The sequence below is a fragment of the Athene noctua genome, chromosome 1 (assembly GCF_965140245.1).
Source record: "Athene noctua chromosome 1, bAthNoc1.hap1.1, whole genome shotgun sequence".
In the NCBI taxonomy this organism is placed as follows: Eukaryota; Metazoa; Chordata; class Aves; order Strigiformes; family Strigidae; genus Athene; species Athene noctua.
Window position 1 is genome coordinate 196,783,599 of NC_134037.1, and position 22,320 is coordinate 196,805,918.

The window sequence follows — 22,320 nt, forward strand, 5'->3', positions numbered from 1 at the left end:
CTCTGATCTATTCAACATCCCGTGTGGATTTTGCACCAAATTACTGACCTTTTATAATATCCTATTGTGACAATTTTTTTTTCTAATAAAAAATCCCATTACATGGGGCTATTTCATCTCCATAATCCCAATGTCTTTTGTATAGCTGGTGGTGTTCAGACTATTTCTTGTTACTCTTGGTCTAAGATAACTCTCTCAAACTGCCGTGAGGTTGGGTCATTTTACATTTCTTGCTCAAACTTGTCAAATTTTGATCAGTAATAGGTAGCACTTAAATTGTATTTACTTCAATCTTTTTTCCTGCAGCTTCTTGCTTTCAGTGTTTATCAGTATTCTTGAAAGCACGTCTAAGAAGCTCTTTATTGGGATAGTATTTCAGTTTAATGAGGATTTTTGCAATTTCATGATAACTTTCTGAAGTCTAGGTAGTGCTTTGCACAATGATTTCTGTAATATGGCTTCTGAAGTTTTATGAGCTGCATCTCTTCTGACCTATTTCTCTCTATAAACATATTTATGCAATTGCTCATAAACAAGAACAGTTGCTGCTGTCTATTTTCCAGGCTGAGAATTGCACTTTTGTATTACAGCTAGTGTTTCAGAAGAACATAGAGCCATGCAGAAGGGTGAGATAGCTGTGCTGACTACAGGCTGGATTTGGATTTTTTTGTCTCCATACAAGTGGGAGGGACTGCTGCTGCTTCCTCCAGCAGTTTGTTTCACCTCCTGGCTCGTTCCTAAAGACTTCTCCCACTTCCTACCTTATCCAACAACCCTGTGCTTTCTGGACGACTCTTTGCAGTGCCAAGCATTTTCAAGGTTTCAATTATTCAAGATGGGACTGTCTTGCTCAGTTTGACTCAGTATCTAGCTGCTGCTTTTTGTAATTAAAAAAAAGGAAACTCGTGTAGCCTTAATAAAATTCTTTATGCTCAAGACTCCATAATCATTCTTGTAGTCTATTTTATTCACTCTCCCTCAGTCACTGAGACTCAGTTTAGTCCTGTTGTTTGGTCTGTTCATGAGATTCCCTTTTGTTCCCTCTGGGCAACAGGCAGAGCTTGCTCCAGGAAAGGCTTCTGCAGAAGATGGACCTGACGGCTACGAGTAGTCAAGACCTAATTTAGCTGTGAATTACACATACTTGGTAACAGGGATTGCTGTGAGAGGCAGAGATATGCAGGCTTGACCTCTGCCCTCATATAAGATGACAGCAGGCAGAGTGGGCACTCTGCTTATGAATGTCCTTGGAGTCATGAGGGAGGAGTGCATGGGGACCAGCCAGGTCTGGGCTGGGATCCTGCCTGCTGCCTGACCTGCAGATTGCTGAAGGTGGGACAATACCAGAAGCTCCCTCTGGGCCTCCCCAGTATTTCCGACACTCCTTGTGCAGCCCAGCCCACATTGAGTCCCCCAGGCCACTCAAGTCCCTCTGATAACTGCCCAGCTACCTGGACCCAGAAGACATTTTGCTAGCATAGCCCATAATCAGTTTATAAGACATACCTCTGTATGCACTAGATTCCAGCCCACGGTGCCTATAATAAATATGTGATAATTAGAAGCTGACACTGCAGCTAATATCCATTAATTCATGAGGGAACTAAACCCACTAATGTTAATATATATTAACTGTCACCTTCATACCTCACATTCCCATGACAGGATTTTAATTGGCTTCACCTGTAACTCCTGCAGTGCCACATTTGACTTGGATGTCATGTATGATTTGGAGGAGTGTGATCTATGCAGAGAGTAGCAAACATGATTTGTCTGCAGAATGCTTTGAGATGCAAAAGACAGACACTAAGAAATGCATGAGATTTTGAATGTCAGGTAGTAAACTGGTTTGGGTGCTTCTCAGCAGGTAAAGACTACTTAACACAATTTCAGAACATGAATCTGGGGAGATACCTCTTCATATGGTAGATTGATTTGCTTATCAAATTATAGATCAAACTGTACATTTAACATCTCTTACATTTCTCTGCTTAATTGTCTTGAACCATAAATTCATTTTGCTTCTGCACAAGAATTGCCAAATACCTGTACTGTATCAGACTAGAAATAAACATTTTAAATCCAAGAAATACTAAGAAGAGGTTTGCAAATGGCCTAATGCAGACGATAAGTCAAGCCATCTGCTTTAGTCATAAGAACAAAATTGTTCCCCCCTCCCTGAGTTCAATGACAGTGAAAATAAAGCTTTCAGTAGAAGATGACTTGCAGTTCACACAACATTAGGCACATTCAGAGTAAATTTCATTTGCACAGCTACTTTATGTTGGCACAAACCAGTGTGAAACCTGTCCATCATATTAATAATAAAAGGAAATGCAGATATGTTCAGAGCAATTTGGGCTTGAAAGTTTCTTGCAGCAGTAAAGACTGTATGAGTCAGCCAGATGTTCCAGAATGAATTATTCAGAAAAGGATTTTCAAGTTAATTCTGTGAATTTAGTTTTTCGTATTTTGTATGAAATAAAAAAGTTGTTAAGCTTGTGAAGGCAACAAGAAATCGTCTGTGCTGGGTTGACCTTCTGTCTTGGTTTGAGTCAGCAGCAGGGTTTTGGGGGGGGCAGGGGAGGGGGCTACAGCAGTAGCCCCCTGTGAGAAGCTTCTTGATGCTCCCCCAGCTCCAAGTTGGGGAAGGGGGGAGTGAGCAGATGCTTGGTGCTCAGTTGCCCTCTGAGCTCAAACCACAACACCTTGGCTGAATGCCAGGTAACCACCAAGGCTGCTAGATCACTCCCCTTCTTCAGCTGGACAGAGAAGAGAGAATATAATGAAAGGCCTGTGGTTTGAGATAAGGACAGGGAGAGATCACTCACCAGTTAACATCATGGGCAAAACAGATTCAGCTTGGGAAAGACAATTTATTGCCAATCAAATCAGAGTAGGGTAATGAGAAATAAAAACTGAATCTTAAAACACCTTCCCCCCACCCCTCCGTTCTTAACTTCAGTCCCAATTTCTCTACTTCCTCCCCCCTAGCAGTGTAGAGTGACAGGGAATGGGGGCTGCTGTCAGTTCATCACATGTTGCCCCTGTCACTCCTTCCTCCTCAGCAGGATGACTCCTCACACTCTTCCCCTGCTTCAGTGTGGGGTTCCTGTCACAGGAGACAGTCTTCCACAAACTTCTCTGACCTGAGTCCTTCCCACAGGCTACAGCTCTTCACAAACTGCTCAAGTGCAAGTCACTTCCATGGGGTCACAAGTCCTGACATCAAACCTGCTTCAGCATGGGCATCTCTCTCCACAGGTCCACAGGTGCTGCCAGGAGCCTGCTCCAGTGTGGGTTTCCCACAGGGTCACAGCCTCCTTCGGGCACATCCACCTGCTCCGGTGCAGGGTCCTCCCCAGGCTGCAGGTGTCTCTCTGCTGCACCATTAACCTCCACGGGCTGCAGGGACACAGCCTGCCTCACCAGGGGCTGCACCACGGGCTGCAGGGGAACCTCTGCTCCAGCCCCTGGAGCACCTCCCGCCCCTCCTGCTTCACTGGCCTTGGGGTCTGCAGGGCTGTTTCACTCACATATTCTCACTCCTCTCCCTGTCTGAAGTTGATGTTGCACAGCAACTTCTTCCCTTTCTTAAATGTGTTATCACAGAGGTGCTACCACTGCCACTGATGGGCTCAGCCTTGGCCAGTGGTGGGTCCATCTTGGAGCTGGCTGACATTGGCTCTATCAGACATGGGAGAATCTTCTAGCAACTTCTCACAGAAGCCATCCCTGTATCTCCCCTGCTACCAAAACCTTGTCACTCAAACCCAGTATACCATCCAAACTTGTTATTCTTGGTTCATAGAGGAAATTAAGTCTGTATTTTCAATTCAAAGCTTACAGATGGGTAGGGTAGTATTATAACTTATTAATATGCCACCAGCATGCTAAAAGTCACAGCAAGCAATTTAAAATGCTGGTGATGCCAGAAAAACAGACATAGCCCCTGTCACTGGAATGCCCAGTAACAGTCCTTCAAGAACATCATAGAATCATAGAATTGTTTAGCTTGGAAAAGACCTTTAAGATCAAGTCCAACTGTTAACCTCACACTGCCAAGTCCACCATGAAACTATGCCCCTAAGCACCACAGCTACTCATCTTTTAAATAACTCCAGGGATGGTGACTTCAACCGCTTCCCTGAGCAACCTGTTGCAATGCTTGATAACTCTTTCAGTGAAGAAATTTTTCCCAATATCCAAATTGAACTTCCCCTGGTGCCACTTAAGTCTGTTTCCAAGGCCACCACCTGTTACTTGGGAGAAGAAACTGACACCCACCTCCTTACAACCTCCTTCCAGGCAGTTGCAAAGCACAATAAGATTTCCCTGAGCCTCCTTTTCTCCAGACTAAACAACCCCAGTTACCTCAGCTACTCCTCATAAGACTTGTTCTCTAGACCCTTCACCAGCTTCGTTGTCCTTCTTTGGACACACTCCAGCACCTCAATGTCTTTCTTGTAGTGAGGAGACCAAAACTGAACACAGTATTCGAGGTGTGGCTTCACCAATGCTGAGTACAGGAGGATGATCACTTCCCTGTCCCTGCTGGCCACGCTATTGCTGATACAAGCCAGGATGCCATTGGCCTTCTTGGCCACCCGGACACACTGCCAGCTCACATTCAGCTGGCTGTCGACCAGCACCCCCAGGTCCTTTTCTGCCAGGCAGCTTTCCAGCCACTCTTCTCCAAGCCTGTAGTGTTGCACGGGGTTGTTGTGACCCAAGTGCAGGACCTGGCACTTGGCCTTGTTGAATCTCATACAAGTTACACTATCTCATACCAGTTGCAGTACACATAAAGAAATGTAATGCCTCTGTTCAACCCATAGAGATTTAAGAGCAGAGACTCAGTTTGATGTCAGGGTTTTTTTCATCCATATTTTGAAGGAATTTTGTACACAATCTCTAATACAGAATGGGACTGTGGAATAAAAATCCGTAGTGATCAATGTATTAACTTTAGATATAAAGTAAGCATTTGGCTTTCATTAGACTGATTTGCCTTGAAAAGGCGTTGACTATTTCAGACTCTTGCATCCTTGATAAATTTTCTGCTCCTTCAGAGTTCTGGATTAGTGTCCTTGATGAAAAAAATGCTGCTTTTTTTTTTTTTTTTTTTTCCCCCAAGGAAAATGGCAGGCATTACCTGATATAAAATATGTTGAAAATGATGTATGTTTTCAATTTTAAAATGTTTAATTGTTCCCACCACACATTTTACAATAGATCCAACATTAGAACTCACTGAGAACAAATTACTTACTATTAAAATGTCAGCTAAACAAATCATTGGAATAAAGTAATTGGGGGGGGGGGGGGGGAAAGGTATACTTAATAAATTCCTTTCAACAAACAGAGGAAAAACTCAAAGTTTGAAGCATAGAAAAGCAAGAGAAAAGAGTGCCACTACTTCAGAAGTAATTTGGAAGGGATTTTTAGATAGAGCAATGTGAGTCAGGTCTCCTAAAAACCAGGAGGAGTGAAAGGAATCGACCAGAAAAGAATCCAGGAAACATTAACTGGCAGGGTTATGGATGATAGGATAAAGAATCAAAAAGACCTGTTCTGTGGAAGCTCAAGATCCTGTGATAACTCTGCAATAATATTTAAGAGCAGCTTTTCCTTTCATACAGGCACAAGATGCCAGAAAATAAAGGGAAAATAGTGAAGAGGTTGCCAGGACAAGCAGAGGGGTACTTGGTCATGGTTCATAACAGGAGGTCAACCAGTTCTGGAGATGGTATGGACTGAAACATGGAAAGCTCACAAGTTTCTGTTTTACAAAAGACAGAACAGTTTCACACAGTTTATAGTCCAAGTATATAGTATTTGTATAATTAAAGCAGAGGGCATATTGTCACCTCTGTGTTTTCTTCCGTATCACTTTTACATACAGTACAAACTTTCTGAGTTTGTCTGCAAAGTTTCCATCCAATCCACATTTATATTCTCCTTGCAACCCTAATTCTGGTTGCTTCCCTAAATCTAGTTGGCTTTTACTTAAACCCAAATATTCAACCTTTCTTTTGGCTTCCCTTAATCTTTGACTGACTTTGATGTAGGGACATCTCAGGTCCAAGACCCTACACTTATAATGTCATGCTATGGAAGCAGTAACAATAGCAGAGAGCATTTCCTGTGAAAATCAAGACCCCAGTAACTCAGAGAACTGGGAAAAGAAGGCTAGTTAGCCCAAAGTCTGTATTCCTAAAAGTCTCCCTTTGCCTCCACAGATGATAAAACTTCCAAGGTTGGGATCCTGGGGATTTCTAAGCTGGACCCTACCACAAAGAAAACTGGGAACCATGCTAAACCTGACTGGTGTTCCATCAACTTAGAGTGGCTCTTGTCCTGAAGTTCAAATGGAATTTAAAATGTATAGGTTGATCAAAAGTGATTATGTCTGAGTAAAATCTGTTTATCTCAGAGCAGGTGGATTAAATAAATACTGAACTGCATCAGCACCTGCCTATTCCTACCTCTGTTTTACCCTGTAGTCAGTTCTGTGTTTCTTGTGTGTTTTCAATTAACAACATAGGCAGTTTAGGCTTTACTCTGCAGCCAGTGCAAACCACTATGGATTTAAATTTGAATTATGCTGATTTGCTCCTGCTGGCCCTGGGGATATGGTGCAGCTGAGTTCTGGCAGCTGTTCTCCAACTAGCTGAGATCAGTTGCAGGCAAATATTGCAACTTCAGAATGCTATCAGTGTTACTTCTCCCATTGCTTTATCTTTCAGCTGCACAATAAAACTTTAAGACGGACTTTGAGATTGATTCAGTGGAAACACAGAGATTAGACAGCACCGAGGATAGCTATAAATTTATTCACTAGAAGGCCATGATCTTTCATATGGTATCTTGACAACAGACCAGGCATGATGCTAACTCATGACTGGGATTTGTCACTGGTTTTACTTCCCTACAAACTTCAGGTGCAGAGCATGGAATGACAAATGAAAGAAACATCAAAAGAAAGACAGTTTCACCCCCTCACAAGTAGAGGGAGAATCTTAATCCCTTAGGCCAGGTCCCTTCCCATGCAATCCCTTCAGATCAATATCAAAACAAGAATAGGTTGATATCTATTTTGCTAATTGCTAAAATATTAGGAAAGAGAATATTTGTTCTTCCTGATTCTGTCTTCTGAGAGGTGCCATGGTATCAAAATATTAGTAACTAATTATGGTATTATATGATTTCTTTTAAAAATTGTCAGTTAGAAATCGATAACTAAAATGAATACAGATACCCATGTAAATATCCATTACTTGCTTTCCCAACAAATGGGTATTATTCTTTTATAGGTATTCCTTAATTATTACCCTAAGCATTGACAGCTTATTGATTGATTATGTGGCTGTTTTGCTCTTGCTCTGTAACATTGCTTTAAATTGTCTCAAGTCTAATGTCTAGAGTCTAAACCTCTTAGACATTTCTGATTGTCTTAACTCAGCTCTTTGTCAGTATTCCCTGAATAAATATCCCTTTCTCTGTCTTTTATCTGTCACAAAAGTCTGGGTCAAAGCTATAACATTATATATATTATCTCTTTCTTCTATGACGAAAGAAAATGCCACACTTTCTCTTACTGAAGGGTGTCAGAAGGTTTTTGATTCACTTCAGTGGGAGCAGGGTCAGATCAAGGATCTCACAGTATCCATTCTTTTGCTTGCTGTTATAGTTACTTTGCATTGTTTAGCTATGTACAGACAATATTCATTAGTAATTTTCATACATGACAAGGATGAATTAATTAATTTCTGATGCCGATTTAGATTCATAACTGCTACTTATAATTAATTGCTAATGGAGGCTATTAGTGCCTTGCTAGCATTTCTCCCTTCTCTGCTAAATGCTAACAAGTTCTAGTACAGGAAAAGAGACTTGACTTAGACAGAAATGGATTCATTTTAACAAATAAGTCTAAACAGTGCTATTAGCCTTCTGGAGCATGAGATCTTTTCTATTACAAGCATTGAGCACTGCCTCAAAGAAAGTATAATCAAGGCTACAAAGAAAGCTTTTTTGTTTTCCACAGCTGTTTGCAAACACAGTCTCATTCATCCTTCCCCTTAATCTTCCTCCCATACAGACATACATGAGCCACAGAGAAGTATCTTTAGTGGGTTTACGCACTGATAAGGAGAGGTGGTGAGGCATCAAGCTAAATTCTGCCTTCTCCACTGCTTTAAAGACAAAGTCTTCTACTGATGTCAGAGGAGCTATTCCAGATTTGAGCTGGAGTAGGCCATTTTTCCCCATTTCCCTCATACAGCAGGCTAACTGCAAAGAGCAGTTGCAGATAGGCACCGTGGGTCTGAAAGCAAGGTGGTGTGTAGATGAAAGGAACCCTTATGCCCCATGTCAACATTTTGGAAGGCAATTCTCCCCTATATAATATATTGGTTGAACAGATGAGACAGAAAGCAAATGACATAAATGAATATATTTCAACTGGGGCATGGTAGTTCCATTTTTCTTTCACCTTTACATTTACCTTGTCACCCTCAACAGAAGAAACAGAGAGGCTTTTTTGTCATTACCCCTGAAACATAATGTCCTCTTCTTTCAGCACTGTAACAAGAATTTATCTCTAGTCCTCATCAGGTAACTGCTTCATGGGTCCTGCTCTTGCCTTGATTTTGAAAACTAGAGAGCACACAGAGGTGTGATCAGAGAGACATGGGGAAAAAAAAAAAAAAAAAGCAGAAATGACCAGGTACCTGTTCTCTTAATTGCCTGAGTACAAGATGGACCCTGGTCATATAAATTGGAGCTTGTGGATCCTGCAGAAATACTCACTGTGTCCTCTCGACCTTGTTAGGAGTCCTCAGCAGGATGAAGCAGGAAGACAGAAAGCCAAAATACCAAGTATTTTCCCACAAACTCCAGGGCTACTTCTGATGTTTTTTCCACCTTTTTTTGTGGGACCACTCACAAAAGGTGTTCAAGAAGAGGCACATGCTAAGGAGTCCAGTGGGGTAGTGGAAAGTGAACAGGCAAAAAAGTTGAAAAGCCGGTATAGTGTGAGGTATGATTGGGCAGATGCTGTGAGTTTGGCATCTCATGATCTTGGTTAGTAGTGAAGCACTTATTATTTATTCATGTATTTCACACAGTTAAGAATAGTCAGAGGAATTTATTCATTCCAATACTTTATAAAATATTCTTTCAAATGCAGAAAACAAGGGATAATATGTAATAAATGCTATATGCTGGTTAGCATTAAATACTGACTAATGCTTTAAACTGAGATATCAACATGCCTAAAAACATTCAGGGAAATCTTAAGGCAAAAAATGGTTACAGCAAATCTGAAGCATGTTAAGGCAATGGTAAATGACCTGCACAAGGTAATTTCTCAAACCAGTGGGAAATCACAATGTTTATTTTTTATGTCATATATGTATTTGGCATCTCTATTTTTATATTACATCTTCCCAGCTCTTTTAATCATACGTACCCTCATGGGCTCAGATCTTTTATTTCTGCTTAGCACAAGTGTGTACAGAACCTCAACAAATCTAGTCCCAATGTATGGTATTTCTTTCTCAAACTTGTTATTCATAAAAGCTCGCTGATATAGTCACTGATAATAGCCAGACTTCAAGAGTGATGCGTAACTGTTGTTACCCATTCTTTCTCCCCTGTTATCCCCAGATTTCATTCTGTTTGCCACCATGCCTGGACTGTTCTGTGTCAAGGTCATCAACTCAACAATTAATTAAAAGTTTAAAATGGAAAGGTAAAGGGAAAATGGAAATACAGGGGAAAAGAAGAAGCTCCAGGACTGAATGATGGGGTGTGTATTCCCAGTAAACACAAAAGATGCTTGGCTGTGGATAATTCACTCTGCTGCTGAGGATCAGTGATGTGCAGCTGAATCCGTAACTGACAGCTCATCTTGAATGTATGGATAGATTATGTAGATCATTAGGCTGAGAAGTCTGGAGCCTCCACCTGGAGCCTGACACAAAATCTTTTTTTTCAGTATTCCAATGGGACATGTTGTATGAAAGGTGTTTATACTGTCAGTGAGTAAATAAGACTCACACATGGAGGGCAAACTGGACAGATAGATACCATAGAGAAGAACTGCGTGTCCAATATTCACCATTCTGTGCTCGGCTTTGCCATGTCTTTTTCAAAAATGAGCTGTAGAAGGTCAGATGATGGGGCAGGAGGTCCTAAACCGGGTCTTATCTTAATGTGATCTATAAATCACATTCTCCATGAGTGCTGGAAGATCTGGGGTTAGACCTTTACTAGCAATGTGACCATGAATCACAATTCAGTGAAATTCAGTGGAAAGGTTTGCACTGATTTCAACAAACTTTGGATCAAATGACATACAAACTTAAGAAAATAAGTATAAGCATGTAGTGGGGTCCACCCATAATTTTACAATGCCTCAGCACCGGACAATTTAGTCTACTAGGCTATTTCACAGTTTAAAAGTAGTGCTAAAACAACAACAGATTTCCCTCTTTGTTTGATGCATCCTTATCATCGGTTAATAACACATATTCATTGTCAAAAAAAACCCAACAAAACTCTGTTTCAGCAACAGTGAGAGTGACAAAACATAAATGAGAAGCAGAAAATAATCAAACCAATGGATATTTCTTTATAGCAATTTTGTATGAAGAAACATCAACACTGGTTAGGATTCATGGTTTATAATTTAACATGGTATTAATGTTCAGTACAGTTTAAAAAAATGAATGCTTTCTGAAGCTGGTATATTAAGAAAAAACACAAAATCTCATGATATTTTGGCAATTCTGCTTATGTCAAATATATAAAATAAAAATGAAAGCAACTTATTTATGGAGTGCACTCCATTCACCCATGAACCGAAATTGCCTCAGGATTTATAAATATCTAGTTAGCTGTAACACTAATTGATTCAATGGGATGGGTGATTAAAGGCCATCCTTGTAAATGTGATTTCTAGTTAAAATCCTTACCAGCTGTTTGCTTGACAGATTCTATTTTTGATATGATTACAATCTAAATTATAGAAGTTCTTTCTGATTTTAATAATTAAATTTGATATTATTATATGTATTTATAATATTAAATTATATTATTATATTTCTAAATATAAATTTATTCTCTATATTTCTTTCTCTTTTTTTTCTTTTTAATATTTGGAGTCAGTTCTGAAGGTGATTTCTCCCTGAAAAATTCCATGTCAAAGTCAGGTGAAATTTGACTTCTTTCACAGAAGAGGTGCTCTCATTCCACACTCTAATTTGCAGTATCTTATAACTTTCTCTCTTCTAAATTACCTCTGTGCTGACAATTTTAATACTTGTGGGTTTTGCTCATAGGTAGTTTGGGGACGTAAGTTTGAAGGAAATCTACTTAGTGAGTTCAGTTATCCACATACGTTTGTAACATATTTTACTCATTTTCTGGATGATAGCACATGCACACACACACACACACACATACCTGTACACTTCTATACATTCTAATGGATGCACACACATCCAGAGACAAATATACACCAACTCTCAGTGAAACGATTTGTGCTGAAGTACTCAGACATGTCATTATGGATGATATCTCCAGATGGGCTGAATCATGGTAGTGAATTGCTGTTAATAGAGCTATTTTGGTGCTTTCTTACTGAGGCATAGCCCTGTGTTTGCTTCAGTAAGGAACATGTGCAGTCCTGGGGTAGGAGAAAAAAAGAATTTAGGAATATGTGAAAATAGCACATTGTAAATGTTCTGGACAGTGGTTTTCAGCATTAACTTAAACATACCCCATCAAATTTTGTTCTGTCTTCCATACTCTGAGAAGGAATACAGCAGACCCAAAATCTACTTCCCAAGAGAGGATTTACAAAACCCCTGAACAGTTAAAGCAGTGATTGTGGCCTATGACTGTGTTGCTCAGCAGGCAGCTGATAATCCACCAGCTGGCCGTATAAGAATCACAGAATCACAGAATTGTCTAGGTTGGAAAATACCTTGAAGATCATCCAGTCCAACCATTAACCTAACACTGACCGTTCTCAACTACACCATATTCCTAAACGCCACATCAACACGACCCTTGAACACCTCCAGGGATGGGAACTGCACCACTGCCCTGAGCAGCCCATTCCAACACCTAACAACCCATTCTGTAAAGAAATGCTTCCTAATATCCAGTCTAAACCTTCCCTGGTGCAACTTGACACCATTACCACTTGTCTTATCTCTTCTTACTTGGTTAAATAGGCTCATCCCCAGCTCTCTGCGACCTCCTTTCAGGGAGCTGTAGAGGGCGATGAGGTCTCCCCTCAGCCTCCTCTTCTCCAGACTAAACACCCCCAGTTCCCTCAGCCGCTCCTCGTACGACCTGTGCTCAAGACCCTGCACCAGCTTCGTTGCCCTTCTCTGGACACGCTCGAATCATTCAATGTCCTTTTTGTAGTGAGGGGCCCAAAACTGAACACAGGAATCGAGGTGCGGCCTCACCAGTGCCGAGTACAGGGGTCAGATCCCTTCCCTGTCCCTGCTGGCCACGCTATTGCTGACACAAGCCAGGATGCCATTGGCCTTCTTGGCCACCTGGGCACACTGCTGGCTCCTGTTCAGCCGGCTGTCAATCAACCCCCCCAGGTCCCTCTCTGACTGGCAGCTCTCCAGCCACTCCTCCCCAAGCCTGTAGCGCTGCTGGGGGTTGTTGTGGCCCAAGGGCAGCCCCCGGCATTTGGTCTTATTGAAACTCCTACAGTTGGCCTCAGCCCATCGCTCCAGCCTGTCCAGGTCTCTCTGCAGAGCCTCCCTACCCTCAAGATGAAGTTGATCTGCCAGGTAATGGCATTTAATAACAAATCATTATATGACACACAGAGAGATTTTTTTGCTTTCAGAGAAGGAAATGGGGGAGAAAAAAAGTAATATTCAAAGTAACTCACCTTCTGTTTGTAAATACGAAAAATTGTGGCCACACCTCATGAGTCTGTATATAGAGTTTTTTCCAAAACATTAGTTAATCTTTGGTGGGGTTTTTGAGGAAGTTGGATAGTCCTTTGTTAATGATAGACTAAGGAACACATCTTAACTAGTCTCAGTATTACTGGAACAAATCAGATTTCTTAGTCTGGTGACTTTGAAGAGAATCAGGTGGATGGAGGAGGGAGATGAGAAATTTTCAGTCACTTTCCCCAAACTTTTCTGAAGCATGCTATTCTTCAGCATATATACTTAAAAGCTGAAATTCTTGTGTGAGTAAAGTACTCTGCCCTTGTCTGTTGTGGGAAGCTATTTCAAAGAACGCCGCTCCATAACCACCTTCTTCCCCCAAAGAACCTAGAGAGCCCACAAAATTAATTTGTCATGGTTCGTAAGAACAACTGCTTACTGAAACAGAACAGATGTCTCTGGGTATGATGGGAAAATGTAACAGTATCTCTTCTGTTTTCTAACCACAGCAGAAGTAGAATTGGTACATCTAAGACAAAACATTAAATGAAATATCTTCTATGACAGGCTCTAGAAGAGATTTGGTAGGCAATCAGGTAAATGTGAGATCTCAGAATAATGCAGTAAACAAAGGTGATTTAGACTGAAGACGATAAACTGGGGGATGTGAAGTGGAAGCAGAGAGGCTTTATTACTACCCCTTTGGACTCTAGTGGGGAAATAGTGGTATTATATTGTAGGTGGTTATCATATTTGCAGTTCAAAGGCAAAATCAGTAGTAGTAGTTTGAGAAAAGACCCAGCATGATTAAATGATTGGAAATTGTCCTGTAGTGTAGAACACAAGAGGAACAAAATCTATCTTCTTTCTCAAAAAGAAGTTGAAGAAAGCTTGATTACAGTCGAGCAGAAGGTGGAATATCAGGATCCAATGGCTAGAAGCTGCAGGTCAGCAAATTCAGAACTTAATCAGGTTGCACATTTCAAATTTTGATGATTATTAGTCTTTGGGACAACTGAACAACTATTGAAAATATTTTAAAATCAAGAAAGAATTTTTTATTTTTTCTTTTTTTTTTTTTTGTCTTAGAAGATAGGTTCACTCAAAACCAGAAAAGAGTTCAGATTAAATTTTTGACCTATTCTATGTTCAAGATCAAGCTTAATTCAAGCTTAATGGTTGCAACTGTCTGGCAAACTAATAGTGTCCTCTGCCCCATCAATCCTCCTGCCTAACCTGTTGGTTGTAAACTGAACCTGTGGCAGGTGAGTTGCTTCTGTAAAATCCTCAACATACCTCTGAGGTTGCTAGTAGCCTGCTGAGAAGGTCTCCTTCTCCTGCAGCTACATTCTCATTTCTCTTAATTTCAAAATGTCTTTACTCCTGCTCTGAGCTAGAAATCCCCTGTGTCTGGTGCATTACTTTGGTGCAGGTACTTGTGTGTTTTTATGCACACACCACCAGCCTGCACCTTCTCCAAATGGTAGGAAGCAATGTTATTCCAGAAGGTCACCTTCAATGCTTTGACTCCACTAGAGCATCTTTCTGTTTCATCAGGGTCACAATGCAATAGTGGTTGATACAAAAATCAAATAATTGTATTCACCTCTATATGAAAACTATTTTTAAAAGGACAATAAATATCAAAGAAATATGTCACTACAGAAGTATAGTTGTACCTTAAAAAACACAAACAGGAAAACCCTTAAAGCAAGGAAGAACCCTAAATAACATTGATGTGGATAAATATAGAATATATGTGACCCACTGCTGGGTTTTCAAAGTAGCTTCACCCATAAGGTGAGGAATTTTCTCTGCTTCAAATGAAAAACAAAATACTGCACAGGGTGTGTTGTCCAGCCTCAGAGTGATACACAGGGCTACATATTTAAACACATTGGCCAGATTCCTCCCATCTGTAACTTTAGGTACTCACATAGCCTAAATAATCTATATAGTTATGAAAGAGAAAAGAAAGATCATATGGTTAAGTGGCTAAAGAACCTTAGACTGGAAATAGAATCCAAAGTACCTATGCTCTCAGTTGTGAGTCTCATATGCCTTAAATGAGGAAAGAAGAATTTGAATCTTAGCATTGTACAATAGCATCTGTTGAAGAGGATACAGAGTATTACTGAAATCTGATCACAGACCCAATTCTTACTGTTCCTTATTGCTGTTCTCTTCATCTGTCTCCTTCCTCTTTTTCCTTTTCATTCTATCCTTTTACTTAAACTGGCTACTTGGTCCACATTTGCCTTCTGTGCCATGTAAGAAAATATCTTTCACCATAAAAACACGTACCAGAAATATTTGCCTTCTGTCACAATCTCACACTCTTATCAGCTCTGCTTGCCAGCTGAGCAAGGCTGACCTTCCACATAATTTTCTACATATGGCCAAATATTTGGTTTTGATGTCAGCCATTGAGTACTCAGGAAAAAATGTGACAAAGATATCTGTCATGCTGCATATCCACTTTGGACTGCCTCATCACTGGATGAACCCCAGAGATATGCTGTTGCAAGAGGGAAACCCAGCTGTGAATGCAAGTAGAAGAAAAGGTGGTGTAGAAATTGAGTCATGTTTCTACACATGCTCTTTCAGTCATAATGCTGCATTAACAGAGGCTTTGCTCTTAATGATCATTAGCATGGACTGATCTCCATACAAATTATAGTGAATCTGATCTGTCGCTGAATTCTTTATGTGCTGTACTGCAAGCACGTTCAGGTTACTTGAGTTCCTATCTGAATTTTTAAGAAAATCTACACTGATAGCATCTCTACATACATTTGGCACTCCTGCAGTCTTCATGCTTGGATTAGTTCTGCTTTGGTTTAAAAAATAAAAAAGGCTAGTGCTTTGGAAAATTGCAGAGGTTTTGATAACGCCAGGGCAGCGTGGTTATAAGGGTTTCCAACAGATGGGGTGCAGCTGATGCCTTCTTCCTCACACCATCAATTTAACCAGAGGAAGGATCTTAAGTAAGGTTGCTATGCTATAAAACTGAAGAGTAAAGCAAGGACACTTGTCATAACTGTTTGACAGCAGCAGTGGGAGGCACAAATTGTCATCAGTTGAATGTTGTATATATGTGATAATGGGTATGTCACAAAATTGCTGTATATATTATTACAATGGAGCTGAAATCCTGATCATGTAGCCTTAATACATACTCATGCTCTCAGAAGAACAGACTGCTTCATGACTAAATATTTTTTGAAGGAGTAAATTTTCCAGAAGTTGGCTTGATGTCTGGAAGGTGGATTGAATATGAAGTTAATCTGGAAGCTTTTTTTTGGGCTGGAAATCTAATTCTGGATCTATGGTCAGGTGTTATCTGTGGCTATCTCACACTTCTTTATTGTCAGATCATTACCAAGAATTTCATTAATATTTATTCTGAGTCATATGGATGAGCTCAGAGTTGGGCCTTGAGACTTCACTGGTTTTCCACACATTTCTTGACAGATTTCAGCTGATTCTTCCCCAGCTGTTCTGCTGCGAGACCTGTTTCTTCTTTCCAAAATCATATTTTCAGGAAGGAGATTTGGGCTCTTCTCTCCTGGAATAGTCACTGTGGCCACAACTGTATGAGCAAACTAAAAAGAATTGAAGCCTAGGTCAATGTACCATCTCTTGACAGTCCATACTGTTGAACTGTTGGTAAAGCTGTAGGAACAGTTTTGACCTGGGTCAGAAAGCATGGTATGAAACAAAATGCTGTTTGTTTACATGCAGGTGCTCAGTTTTGGAGGGAAAGAGCAGTTATTAGTATGCCCCTGAGTTGTGCTACACCATCTAGTCTCAGAGTCCAAAACCCTTTTGTTACAGTTCTCAACAGTTTTATTCCGTGGTATGCCCCTGTGGAAAAGGGCTTGGGGGGACTAGTAGAGGTAAAATTGAATATGAGCCAGCAATGTGCACTCGCAACCGAGAAAGCCAACCATATCCTGGGCTGCATCAAGAGGTGTGGCATGCAGATCGAGGGAGATGATGCTTCCCCTCTACTTCCCTCTTGTGAGACCCCACCTGGAGTACTGTGTTCAACTCTGGGGCCCCCAACATAAGAAGGACATTGACCTGTTGGAGAAAGTCCAGAGGAGGGCCATGAAGATGATCATAGGGCTGCAGTGCCTCTATTATGAGGACAGGCTGAGAGAGTTGGGGTTGCTCAACCTGGAGAAAAGAAGGCTTCAGGGAGACCTTATAGTGTCCTTCCAGTACTTAAAGGAGCCTACAGGAAAGATGTGGAGGGACCCTTTATCAGGGACTGTAGTGATAAGACAAGGGTAATGGTTTTAAACTGAAAGAGAGTAGATTCAGATTAGATATGAGGGAGAAATTCTTTACTATGAGGGTGGTGAGACACTAGCACAGGTCCCTGCCCATGGCAGGGGGGTTGGAACTAGATGATCTTTAAGATCTCTTCCAACACAAACCATTCTATGATTCTATAATTCTATATTAATGTTAAAAATCACATGAAAAAAATGATGACATTTGTAGCAATTTAAAGACAGCATTTTAGAAAACACAATAGCTGGCAGAGTGTATGTAAAGGTGTATTTATGTGTTTGTTTACACTGTGTATTTATTTTGCATGTAGTTTATATTATGTTTAGATTTCTTTTTTAATACCATTCATCTATTCATGCTTTTGACTACATTTAAAGTAATCCTTCAAATAAGGAGCTGAAACAAAATTACTAGAAGTATTTAAGTCAAATGAAAACCTCTGAACTCCACAAAATTAAAATGTTTTGATTCCACAAGGTATGTTTTCAGACTGTTTTCATTCGAGAGAAGTCATATTTTTAGTGTCTTGTTCTTATTACAAATTGCATTTTCCTCTTTGAAATGCTAGCATTTCCAGAGAAACAGCAATTCCTGGCTAGCTGCTCACAATGAATTTATCAGCTTCTCTGGTCTGCAGAACTTGATGTGTCATGAAGTTGAATGAATTATAGCTATTCCATTTGGACACACCTCCTATTCAGGATTTTCTTTAAAACAGTGATGATCTTCAGTGTATTTGAACAGTGATACAAGATGAAAGGAAAATCCAGACTTATGGAAGAAAAAAGACCCTCTCAGGAAGTCTTTGTCAAAACCCATAACCATGACCTTTCCTTTGCCAAGACAATCCTACTGTGAAAGGCTTTGAGAGTTATCCATTGCTGTAGAGATTTGCTATCCCCTGCACTGTTTGGGATAAAGCTGAAATAAAGACATGTAAGTATTTTCTTCATGTGTACAGACATCATCTGGATTTTTTCTATTAAACCCATCCTCCTATTACTAGCCTAGATTACAATCAAGAATCTATAGATTGAAAATCTGTGTAAGACCAGAGAATACTCAGAAAACATAGATGACCCTTTACCTTCTTCTTGTAAAAAAAAAGAAAAGAAAATCTTGCTGAAAATTAGTTTTCTAACCCATTCCTTTTTTTCCCAGATGGAAGATAAAAGAGCTTAAGGCATAAAATAAACTAAAACTGTCCTCTGTAAGCAGCACAGACTGAGAACTTCTACTACACAATTAATATTCATAAGGATGACAAATTCCAAATCTTCAACATGCAGCAGTCAGAAGAAATCTTCCCAGAAGTCAGAGCAACTTCAAGGCCAGCAACCTGAAATTTTACCTCCAGGAATATAACCTGTAAAAGTTCCGTTAAACAGGCTGTACGTAACAACATAAAAACTGGCACTTATTTAAAACCAGGACAAGAATATAATGATACCAAAGACTTTTTTTTTTTTTTTTTTTTGGTTTGTACCTTGAATGAAAATGAATGCACACCCTATTCATTACAATGGTATCTGTAAGAACTCTGTACCCTGAATTTATAGAGATTTATAAGGGGTGATCCAGTGCCACATAAATTCAATGCAGTATTCTGATATTTAGGGTAAAAACCTGGATTTGGTGCAGACAGTGAAGTTTTGATAACATCAAATGCTTTGCATATTTTTCAGAAGTATTTATATTCTTAAAACCTCACTATGCTTTCTCTGAACATACCTATGAACTTCTACAATTTTCATCCTACTTAGTAGGCAGCAACAGGACAGATTATTAAAACAGTAATAAACAATTGCTAAGACTAATTGTATTTATTTTTCTAGATCCAACCCTTCTCTGCCCCCAATGTTTGATTCAGTACTTTCTTAATTTTGAAAAGTGCCTAATGAATCACTGGTTAATATTAACAGTGATGAACTTCATTCTTCTGGAAGGGAACCATTGCCATGCCAGCTGCCAGCTTTGTGATTCCAAAGAGGTTTCTGCAAGGAAAGGCATCCATACATTGGCCTGCAAGAGACAGTGAGAAAGGCTGCCTGATTCTCATTCATATTGAATCCTTTTTGCAGCACACCAAAAGAGGAAGATGAAATAGGATGCTCTGAGGCCTAAGAAGGAAAGGATGAACTCATGAACTATGAAACAAAAATAAAAAGAGTAAAGAAAGGAGAAACTGCTGAAGTATGGCCAGGTAGAATATTGCCATGAAGTCTCAGGGAAAGAGTTTACACAGCTGTGATCATCTCAGTTGCCCTTTCCATATATGACTGGCCCTTTTTTCATAAACCATATCTTCTCATAGGGGATTCTTCAGATGACTTGCCTTAAAATAGAGGTCTCCCTGACTTAGCACTGTAAATTAGCTTTGAGACTTACTTGTGTGGCCTCTGAAGTGATGACTGAGCTTGCAATAAGTAAAAGGGCATGGAAACATGATTTATGAGGAGCCTACAAGCCCTTTGGTGCCAATGTTGGTTCCTCAATCAGGAAAACCATGTAAAAAGTGAGAAGAGAATATAGCAAAACTCCTGCACTTTACAGGGCCACCAACTTAGAGTCAGAAACAGAAGAAATAAATAAGACAAGGAAGCCAAACTCTTCTGTAAAGGCAAGAAAAAGGAATTCTTCACAAAATGTGGCTGGCCATGCTCCAAGGTAAAAGCTATTCCACCTACGCTTGGGTCATGTGTCACAATCACCCATGCCTGTCAGTGCTCCAGGAGGAAGAGAGACATTAAACGAAGCCCAGGAGGACAGGACCTCTCTGCTCCTTGGACTGCTGACACTGCTTGTGTGCTGAGAGAAGTAACACACACCAACCCATCACCTGGGACTGCAAACTTCGCAAAACTTGCTTTCAACTCAGATGGCGAAAAAGACAGAAGGGAGCTGCTGCTGGTATGAAGGGGGAAAGTTTTGGAAAATTGAAACACTGTTGAAGTTCAGGACATAATATTTATGGACAAATGCCAAATGACAAGCTGAATGCACCTTTCATTATCAGGAGGTCATGTCTACCTATCTATCTCCTAGAGTTCTCTAATCATTCTGATAATCGCCTGCATTAGTGTGGTGCCGATTTTGGCTGATACTATGATTGCAAAGGAATGAAATAAAAAGGTAAAACTTTCGACTCCACAACATGTTGTATTACTGCAGAAATATTAAAGTGCTTCAGAGTTCCCCAAAGCTATGCTACTGCTGAAAACCTGACTACATATTAGAGTATTTTATAAATTCAGAAGCATACACTGGATGATGTATTTCTGTTGCAAAATAAAATGAAAAGGGGCAGAAATTGGAGAGCAGCTTTAGTTTGGTGGAGTAGACTGACTGGCAAAAAAAGCCTGTAGAATCAATGATGAAGCTGAGTCTCTTAAACACTCATTTACAGTCATTCATCTCTGGCAGAAGATGTGAGCTATTATTCTAGGTGTCAGGAGTAAACCAAAATACAGGGTCTGTATACATCTTATGTGAGCAGAATACATGTGCTGGTGAGCAACTCCTTGCATCTGCACAAATTTAGTTCCATAAACCATGTAGCTCAGGGCGGATACAGAATAACACAAATTCTACGTCATTATTTTTATTTCTCTTGAAGCCAAGACACAGAGAATTTATGTTTTTTTAATTCCAGAGAGAGAGCTTTGGTGGGTTTGGACTTAATATCTTTCTGTTAACAATTCTGAAAGAACAAAGATACATTTTTTTGTTTTGTTTCCATCAGAATCTCACACACACACACACACACACACACACACACACACTCCCCACCCCTTTAGTTTTGGGAGCTTTGTTTTTCAGTTTCTTTTTGAATATAAACTTAAATATCTTTTAACAAAGTTGCCATATCAACAACAAAGGTTTATAATACTGCCAGAAGTTAATTTTCCTAAAGAAAAAAAAAAAAAAATCAATGGTCAGTTTTTGAAGAGTTTTTCTGGAATGAAGATCACTTATTATCAGCAAAGATGATATCACTTAAGCAATGAAACTCCATGGTCATATTGTAGCTTTCTGTCACTCAAACCAGATCACCATCCTTTTCTGCTTTGCACAGGGATAAAGCTATATTACTGCTTAAGCCAACTATTTTTATAGGGCTCAAATAAAGGATTGAGAAAAGAAAGTAAATTATTGTTGTGGACTCAAAATAAGCATTTAGACAGTAAGACCTGAAATACTGATTGAACAATATACTTGACTCCTGTTCAAAACACTGTATTCTTTTTCTTTCAAACATACTATGAACTGTTTTGCTGCAGATAAATTGTTGTTTATATTCTCTTGTAAGCACTGTTCATATATATATATAAAAAAAGCCTGCTGTTTTACTGATAGTTGGCATAACAGAAAATCACTAGAAACAGCAGCCCTGTATATGTCTCCAGTATTGATGCTGTAATGACTGGTGAGGACTGGATGGAAGATCCAGGTGATCCTTTCCTATCCTCTGTTCCAGTTCTGCTATTTCTCTCTGCTGACCCACATGGTAAGTAAAAGTCTCCAAAGGAAGTAGGAAGACAGAATTTTATATAACTCAAATATGCTTCTGGAGATGCATTAAAATATTTTGGTGATGTACATAATTCTACATGAGAAAACTCAACACTGGATAGGAGCTCTCTATCTGGTAAACTTCATGTTTCGTTGGTATTACAACCTCTAAGAGCTTTATTGCATGAAACGAAGTGTACCATTGACCAACAAGAGGAAACATGCCTATAGGAGACAAAACCTTAATGGATTTATCACAGCTGAAGTCAGACCAACAATTACACTGCTTTCATATCTAAACATAACCATTTGCTTTTCTGACATCCGTTATTTTAAGACCACTTACATTTTCTCCATCCCAAAGCCAAATCATCTCCTTTCCAAGAGGAAACAGAACCATCATACTTTGACTTGATACTCAGGCACCTGACTGATGAGGGCCATGACAGTACTCAGAAAAAAAAAAAAAAAAAAAGATATTATTCAAGAATGAGAATTTGGTTGTATGAATGAGGCTTAAAAATTCACATTTCTGCTGGACAACTTTTAGATAAATAAATCAACCTCT

General features: G+C 39.7%; 1 protein-coding gene across 1 annotated transcript in view; it reads right to left on the minus strand.

Annotated features, from left to right (window-relative positions):
- The window catches only part of ST6GAL2 (ST6 beta-galactoside alpha-2,6-sialyltransferase 2), a 178,898-nt gene that overhangs the window by 119,140 nt on the left and 37,438 nt on the right, over positions 1–22,320 (minus strand). The window lies entirely within an intron of this gene.